Source organism: Amblyomma americanum, chromosome 4 (assembly GCF_052857255.1).
Source record: "Amblyomma americanum isolate KBUSLIRL-KWMA chromosome 4, ASM5285725v1, whole genome shotgun sequence".
Taxonomy (NCBI): domain Eukaryota; kingdom Metazoa; phylum Arthropoda; class Arachnida; order Ixodida; family Ixodidae; genus Amblyomma; species Amblyomma americanum.
The window spans coordinates 120,179,372-120,188,553 of record NC_135500.1 but is presented as its reverse complement, the minus strand read 5'-3'; positions in this window follow the sequence as shown (position 1 = coordinate 120,188,553).

Below are 9,182 nucleotides of genomic sequence, written 5' to 3'. Positions count from 1 at the left end.
AGGAGAGGAAACAACATAGGCTAGTAGCAATGCGGTAAGCTTCTTTGAAAGTACCCAATGAAGCGCTAAAATGGTTGTTCAATTATTAAAGATCGCTCTGCACAATGATCGTTTCCCAGCCCCATACAGTAAACAGTTTCGACAGCAGTGATAGCAGAAGGAAATACATATAAAAGGCAAAAGTACAGAATTTCTGTAAGTACACACATATTAAACTTATATGTAATGCACATTACACAGCCACAATGCACACATAGCACAACTGCGCTCTACATATGCATTTTGTGAACGAATTTACATACATACAAACAAACAGAATAGGGACAGAATGACAGTGAACAAGGAGAGGAAACAACATAGGCTAGTAGCAATGCGGTAAGCTTCTTTGAAAGTACCCAATGAAGCGCTAAAATGGTTGTTCAATTATTAAAGATCGCTCTGCACAACGATCGTTTCCCAGCCCCATACAGTAAACAGTTTCGACAGCAGTGATAGCAGAAGGAAATACATATAAAAGGCAAAAGTACAGAATTTTTGTAAGTACACACATATTACACTTGTATGTAATACACATTACACAGCCACAATGCACACATAGCACAACTGCACTCTACATATTCATTTTGTGAACGGATTTACATACATACAAACAAACAAAATAGGAACAGAATGACAGTGATCAAGGAGAGGAAACAACATAGGCTAGTAGCAATGCGGTAAGCTTCTTTGAAAGTACCCAATGAAGCGCTAAAATGGTTGTTCAATCATTAAAGATCGCTCTGCACAACGATAGTTTCCCAGCCCCATACAGTAAACAGTTTCGACAGCAGTGATAGCAGAAGGAAATACATATAAAAGGCAAAAGTACAAAATTTCTGTAAGTACACACATATTAAACTTATATGTAATGCACATTACACAGCCACAATGCACACATAGCACAACTGCGCTCTACATATGCATTTTGTGAACGGATTTACATACATACAAACAAACAGAATAGGGACAGAATGACAGTGAACAAGGAGAGGAAACAACATAGGCTAGCAGCAATGCACTAAGGTTCTTGGAGAGTACCCAATGAAGCGCTAAAATGGTTGTTCAATTATTAAAGATCGCTCTGCACAACAATAGTTTCCCAGCCCCATACAGTAAACAGTTTCGACAGCAGTGATAGCAGAAGGAAATACATATAAAAGGCAAAAGTACAGAATTTCTGTAAGTACACACATATTAAACTTATATGTAATGCACATTACACAGCCACAATGCACACATAGCACAACTGCGCTCTACATATGCATTTTGTGAACGGATTTACATACATACAAACAAACAGAATAGGGACAGAATGACAGTGAACAAGGAGAGGAAACAACATAGGCTAGTAGCAATGCGGTAAGCTTCTTTGAAAGTACCCAATGAAGCGCTAAAATGGTTGTTCAATTATTAAAGATCGCTCTGCACAATGATCGTTTCCCAGCCCCATACAGTAAACAGTTTCGACAGCAGTGATAGCAGAAGGAAATACATATAAAAGGCAAAAGTACAGAATTTCTGTAAGTACACACATATTAAACTTATATGTAATGCACATTACACAGCCACAATGCACACATAGCACAACTGCGCTCTACATATGCATTTTGTGAACGGATTTACATGCATACATACAAACAGAATAGGAACAGAATGACAGTGATCAAGGAGAGGAAACAACATAGGCTAGTAGCAATGCGGTAAGCTTCTTTGAAAGTACCCAATGAAGCACTAAAATGGTTGTTCAATCATTAAAGATCGCTCTGCACAACGATAGTTTCCCAGCCCCATACAATAAACAGTTTCGACAGCAGTGATAGCAGAAGGAAATACATATAAAAAGGCAAAAGTACAGAATTTCCATAAGTACACACATATTACACTTGTATGTAATACACATTACACAGCCACAATGCACACATAGCACAACTGCACTCTACATATGCATTTTGTGAACGGATTTACATACATAGAAACAAACAGAATAGAACAGATTGACAGTGATCAAGGAGAGGAAACAACATCGGCTAGTAGCAATGCGGTAAGCTTCTTTGAAAGTACCCAATGAAGCGCTAAAATGGTTGTTCAATCATTAAAGATCGCTCTGCACAACGATCGTTTCAAAGTCGCGCCGTCACAGAGGAGATGGACATTGGCTTGATATGTAATCCGAACTGAAAAACACTGGTTTATCAGACTGGCAGATTGGATGCCAGAAGGAACAATGTTCGACGTTGTCCGATATATCAGTTCGAGTAAGGAGCACAGAAAATTTTGTCGGAGTGGCCATGCCTGGCTTGGAAGATGAATAATTGGAAGTCGTTAGGATAGACCTTTGTTTTACACGTGCTGCAGTGGCTCAATGGCTTTGGCGTTCAGTTGCTGAGCCCAAGGTAGCGGGATCGAGTCCCGCCCGCGGCCGCCGCATTTCGATGGAAGAGAGATACAGAAAAACGCTTGAGTGCTGTGCGATGTCAGTGCACGTTAGAGAACTCCATGTGAACGAATTAATCTGGTGCCTTCCACTTCGGCGTCTCTCATAGCGCCATGTGTCGCTTCAGGCGTTAACCCGGCATACCATACCGTACCGTACCATACCATGCCACACATACTATACCATAACATACCATACCATACATACCATAGAATACATAACATAACATGCCATACCATACTTTACCATACCATGCCATACATGCCCTACCATCCCGTGCCATGTTATGCCATACCATACCATGCTATGCTATGCCACACATACAATAATAAACATAGCATGCCATAATATACCATATCATGTCATGCCATGCACACCATACCATCCCATGTCATGCCATGCTATACCATACCATGCTATGCCATGCCACACCATGCCACACGATGCCATACTATACCATACCATCCCATGCCATGCCATGCCATACCATACCATACCATACCATACCATACCATACCATACCATACCTTACAATACCATACCATGCTATTCCATGCCGTGCCATGTTATGCCATACCATACCATACCGTAGCATACCATCCATGCCTTTTAGTTGCCATGTACTAATCTGAGCTCGCCATGATTGTGATGTTGATTTAGTTTAAAGAACACGTCGGCAGACCACCACCGGAGTGGGCGGGTGCATGGGGAGGTTTCTGATCTAACAAGTAGAAAGTTTGATGATGTCTCTCCCTCCAACAGAACTCATCGCTATTTTGAAGACGCGTTAGAGAGACGAAACAGAGACGCAAGAAGAGGTTAAAAATGAGCATTTTACTTTGCTAAAGGGTACGTCTCACGAATGTGAACTCGCGTTTTATACATAAAGTTTTCATTCTCCTGCATTGGCGATCGTCACCTAATCGACGCCATGCTGTGGCGGCACCGCGAACTAGTCTAAGAAGAATCGACGCATGCGGAACCACGTCGTTTGCTTCGTCGCGTGAGAGATTAGCCGGCACATTCAGGTGTTGTTGTCAAAGTTGCGCTCTAAAAAATGTCCCCAAGAGCGTTGTTGCATGGATGTTGAGAAGACCCGCTATGACAAGGCAGTGCGCGAAAAAAAGGCGACCTCATTTTTCTCGCTTTTCGCCTGGACACATGGTTGTTAATGTACATCCATGTTTAAAGTAGCACATTGCAATAAAATTGATTACCATGGAAAAGCACTAAAGGTCGCATCTTTATAAGTTTGAACTCTAGCAACAGCGACTGGCACATTTCACCTTTGAACAACAGTCTTCCTAGGCGTTGTGGATTTTAAATTCTTTCATAAGCGCACATCTTCCACCTCCAGCACCGCTTTAACGCCGGCCATCTTCAAAAGTCGGAGAGCTATGTCTATTGTCTTTCTTTTAGTATTTCTTTTCTGCCCTCGAGAAAAAGTCTGCTTAGATCGCACGAGGTTCTCATATATCACTGAAAAACAAGCGCAAGTTTATCGCGAAAGCTTAAAACTTGCGCGATTATACCTAGACTGACCTGGGGAGAGGTCCTCCTTAAAGGCGCCATATTGGAACAATTGAGGCGCGTTCTCTAGATCAATAAAAGTGCCTGTACTTCCTTTCTTGGCAAGTGTTTGTACGAGAAAGGAACGGTGCCGAAGAAAACGACAATCTTGATGAACAAGAGCTTGTTCGTCCACCGTCGATGAGGTTTTAATTCCTTTACACGAGCAATGAAAACAAGGTGCAAGACACACATGAAGTGAAAAGTGAAACGGCATAAAAGAGTGCTAGGCAATTGAAAAAAAGAGGCTTGATTGGTTTCACTCGACTTTCTAGAGCGCAGCGCTTAAAGTATTACCAACGGTTTTCGCGGTGCAAGCAGACGGTGGCGTAATAAGACAAGAGAAGGCAAGAGAATACAAAGGAACAAGAAAACGAACCGGCAAACGCGTTTTACCGAATAAAATTGCGCAACATCGACACCGTGACCGCGAAATGCTATGCAATGAAAGCCCAATCCCATTCTCTATCGATTACCGTTCTAAACATTCATTATTTCGGGGCACATGCACCTGACATCTATCACGACCCCATCTTACGACACTCCTCTGTGCTGTGCCTATCTGAAATATGTCGAAGTAAAACGCTGTGAGCACGGCGTTGGCGCTCGTGAAGATCGCGAAGTAGTGACCGGAGTGGCCGTATACTTTCGCTGAGGGCTACCTGCACGGCCGCCTTACATCTTCAGCACGTGGGACAACGTTGGCGAGATGTGCACCGCAAAGTCGAATGAGAGCTTTCTCGGTGGCCGTCGTTTACTTTTCACACGACGCACTTGGCAAGAATGACCTCCATTTCCTGTCGCTTGCACTGTCCGATGTTGGTCAGCGGGGACTTTAGCGTAGGCATCAAGACACACTAGACGGTTGTAACACTCATAAGCAAAATCCTCCCGATCACGACTCTCGTATGATCGTCTGCAGTTGTAACTACGCCTAACAATAACTGCGCCGACCTTGTATTCCAAAATAATGCTTTTATCCAGTGCCTGGAAAACGTCTGTCATTTCTCGGATCGCAAGGCGACCTTCACGGCCATCATGGACTGAAGAGCGCCGTCCCGAAGCAAGGGCTGATGAATAAACGTTGTCTACAGCACAATATTGTCACAGTTTTTGGTGACAAGAAATAGATGTGACAGTTGGACAGCGCGTCCTTTAGGAGGGGAGACAGCGAACATCAGCGTCTTTGAGTCCCATCGCTACCTGGCAATCATTACCGCAGCATATGGTCGAATCTAATCCATCAATAGTGCAGGATATTGTCCACTTCGAGACATTGTTTACAAGCGCGGGAACCGATCATACAGGAAGGAAAATGGGCTTCTGCTTCTAAAATTTTCTCGAGACTCCGATCTGGAGTCTAAACGGTGACAGCGACACTTGCTGACAATTGCAGGCAACTGTGTGCACGGAATAGATTTGTCAGGTCACATATCTGTGCGACAAATTAATGATCATAATTAACATCTAAGGTCAATAAAGTCGAGAAATTTCCTGCAGAATAATCACAATCCTATTCCCCCAAATAGCTTACAGCAACTTCAAACTCAACTCAACCCTCGTAATATCAAAGGAGATGATGATGATAAAATTTTATGGCGCAAGGACAGCTTTGTCCAAAGAGCCCCAAGTCACAATGCATTTTCGCTTACACGAGGTGGGGGGAAAGACCAATTTTCCAAAAAATTCATCCCACCTAAGCCAAGCACTAGGCTAGGGGAAAGCTTGTTTCCATATCACTGCTGGGCACACGGCGGCACTGGTGGTCGAATTTTACACATCTCGCATTCGAGGCGGCTGCTGAAACCACGAGGCGAACGCCGCGGTGGTAAAATCTAAGAGCTGCGGTCAACAGCGCACTACCTGAGGAGTAAACATCTAGGAAACCTTTTCTTTAATTGTTCCTGAAGTGAAGATTTTCTCAAATCTGGGCGGACCACTAATAATGGCCCGCTTATTTGCATCGTCAGTAAAGTGACACAAATCGCATTTCTCGGATCAGGAAATTTTACGACAGTTTTTTTTTTCGCCACAGTAGCTACGTTTCCCGTCTAGCCGGACTAAAACGCAGTATCTCTTTGCCTTGTCTCTTCACAACTGCACACCACTGCGCGAGCGTGAACTCGTGTCCGTTAACCTAAACCACGCTAACAAATTTCTGCATTGGTGGTTTCTTTGACACCACGTCGCTGACTAGCGAGAGTTGCTCAAGGTCGTTATATTATAATAATTCTGTTACATTTTTTTCGGTGTTTCTGGTTGGTTTGAACGATGCCATGCTAAGTTCCATTTTTTCGTCACTGGTGTAAGACCTGTGATGGCAGGATAGTAACGTCGTTAAAATAAAAGAAAGCGGTATGGAATCGAAATGAAATCGACATACAGCCGAACTTCGTTATTATGAAATTGTTTATAACAGAGTAATGAATATAGCGAAAGAATGACGATTCTCCTTGGAAGCTCGGTCAACACTGGCTATAACGAACAAAAGGATATAACGAAGTAATCGCCGGGCTCCTTCAGCTTCGTTATAACAAAGTTCAACTGTATTATACTGGCCCAAAGAAAGGATGAGCCGGCCAATCGCGAACGGATCTTGCGTACGACCGGGACTGCTGCATCGCATCAATTATTTTTCGATCACATTCCGTTCTTATCGTTTCCTGCGCCAGCTGACAGATTCTGGCTATAATAGGGGCGCGCTGTCTTCCTGGTCGATGCATAAAGGCGGGAAGGATGTGGGTAGATGGAATAGAATAACAAAAGAATCGTTATGTTATCGCGCCGCTGCTTGGTGAGCCAGCTGCGGGGTTTGCCACTCTGAGTTCACACTCTGAGAAGATAGCAGAGCCTTGAGCTTCAAATCTGCATGCTTCTTCAACAAAGAACGGGCATGTGTATCCAACCTCATTATGTAGGACGAAGTGGTTTTTGAATCGTAAAGAAAACACGCGGCCAACAGTTGTGGAAGACTGAGGTGCTACCAGGATGTCTGGAAGTAACTTATCTAAACTGCAACTTTACTTTCTGGTGCTCTAGGATTTAAAGCCGCCAACACAAGCGTATGCAGGGCGCGGCCAGTATACAATGCGGCGGGCGTTCTCCTTCAGCCCGGCTTTGAGAGTGTCGTATATGCCTCACATACACGTTGTGCACGGGCTGATTAGACATGGCATCGGACGCGAACACAAAGGGGTGGATTTATCTTCATTTAAGCGGCCGTACCCTTTGGAAAGTTTCTTTTCGTTCTATCTTCTCCTCTTGGTCGCGGCTTCCCGATGACGTAGGACGCGGCGTATGACACGAGTGTGTAGGAAAGGTAATGGAGCATGTAGTGCTCAACAGACTTTCCAGGCATATGGAGGACAATAACAAATGGCCACACGAGATGGTTGGCTTCAGACCAGGGTTAAGCACTCAGGATATAATGCTAAGACTAGAGCAGGATATAATCAGGAACCGTTCACTTGAGTTGAAAGTTATATTAGGCCTAGACCTAACTAAGGCATTCGATAATGTTAGGCATGAAGCTATACTTAGAGGCATACAGGAAGCAAGCCTGGGCCTAAGAACATACAACTACATAAAGGACTTTCTCGCAAACAGAGAAGCGATACTGAGGTTTCAGGATGCAAAGTCGGAACCAATTAAGATAGGGGGGTCCGGCACGCCACAAGGGGCAGTACTATCCCCATTTCTTTTCAATATAGCAATGAGAGGACTCCCACCCCTGCTCAACAGAATTAGCAACCTCAAATTCAGCTTGTACGCCGATGATATAAATCTTTGGATCAGCGAGCCTGGTACGTTCGAAGCCAGAGATAAGCTACAACAGGCGGCGGACATCATTGTTAAATATGCCAAAGAGAGAGGGCTGGCCTGCTCTCCTCAAAAATCAGAGGTTCTAGTGTACGCCAAAGAAATATACGGACCTAAGCCAGACATCAACATCATAGTTGAGGGCCGCAAGGTTCCCAGAGTTGAGGAAATCAGAATCCTTGGTTTCTTCATCAATTCCAAAAGCAAGAACGCTAGCACAATAAAGAAACTAGAACAGTATACAGATAAGATAGCAGGGTTATTTAGAAGAATAGTTAACAAAGGAAGGGGGTTGAAGGAGCGGAACCTGCTCAGGCTCACGCAGGATTTCATCACAAGCAGGATCTGCTACGCCACCCCCTTCATGGAACTTAACAAAGGGGAGGTACACAGACTGAATATAATCATTAGGAAAATTGTAAAAAGTGCCCTATGTTTACCTGTAAATACATCCACTGAAGAACTAGAAAAAATGGGGGTTCATAACACATGGGCGGAGCTTAAGGAAGCAGTTAGAATTTCACAGCTTGAACGACATAGCAAAACCCGGACAGGCAGGAAAATTATGGAATGGGTGGGGGTACAGCCTGACAGCAAAATAGAAGGCAAGGTAGATATACCTCTCGACATCAGGTCCAAAATAAAAATTCCTCCCATACCGAAAAACATGCACCCTCAATTCAACAAAGATCGACGAAAACATAGGGCCAAGGCTATGGCAAAAAAGTTCAGAGAGCTGCCTGCTGAGGAGGTAGCATACGTAGACGCTGCTGGGGGTCTGGAGGGGGCTGCGGTTTCGGCCGTTGTAGACGGTCAGGGAAAACCCCTGATCACAGCCTCAGTCAGAACCCAGAACACGGAAACTGCTGAAGAAGTGGCGGTGGCGCTCGCCCTGGAAGGATTTAATGCAGGGTACATTCTTTGCGACAGTAAATCCACTGTCAGAAATTTTAGTAAGGGCTTGGTCTCTTGGGAAGCCAAACGCATTCTGGAAAGCATGCCAAAACATAGGTCTGCTGCACTAATCTGGATACCAGCACATGAAGAAATAGCTGGTAACGAGGCCGCTCACCTGCTAGTCCGAGTAACCTACATCCGGGCAGCAGCGGAGCAACCGGTCTGCACAAATCTTAAGGATGCCCCAATCACGTACAAGGAAATTACGGATAGTTACAAATTAGGAAGAAGAATATACCCTCCTCCAGACGTATTCCTTACTCACAAAGAGGCGTATATCTGGAGGAGGATCCAAGCAGGGGTATACATATCGCCAGTCAAAATTGCTAAGAACCCAGGTGACGAAAAATGTATCGACTGTGGG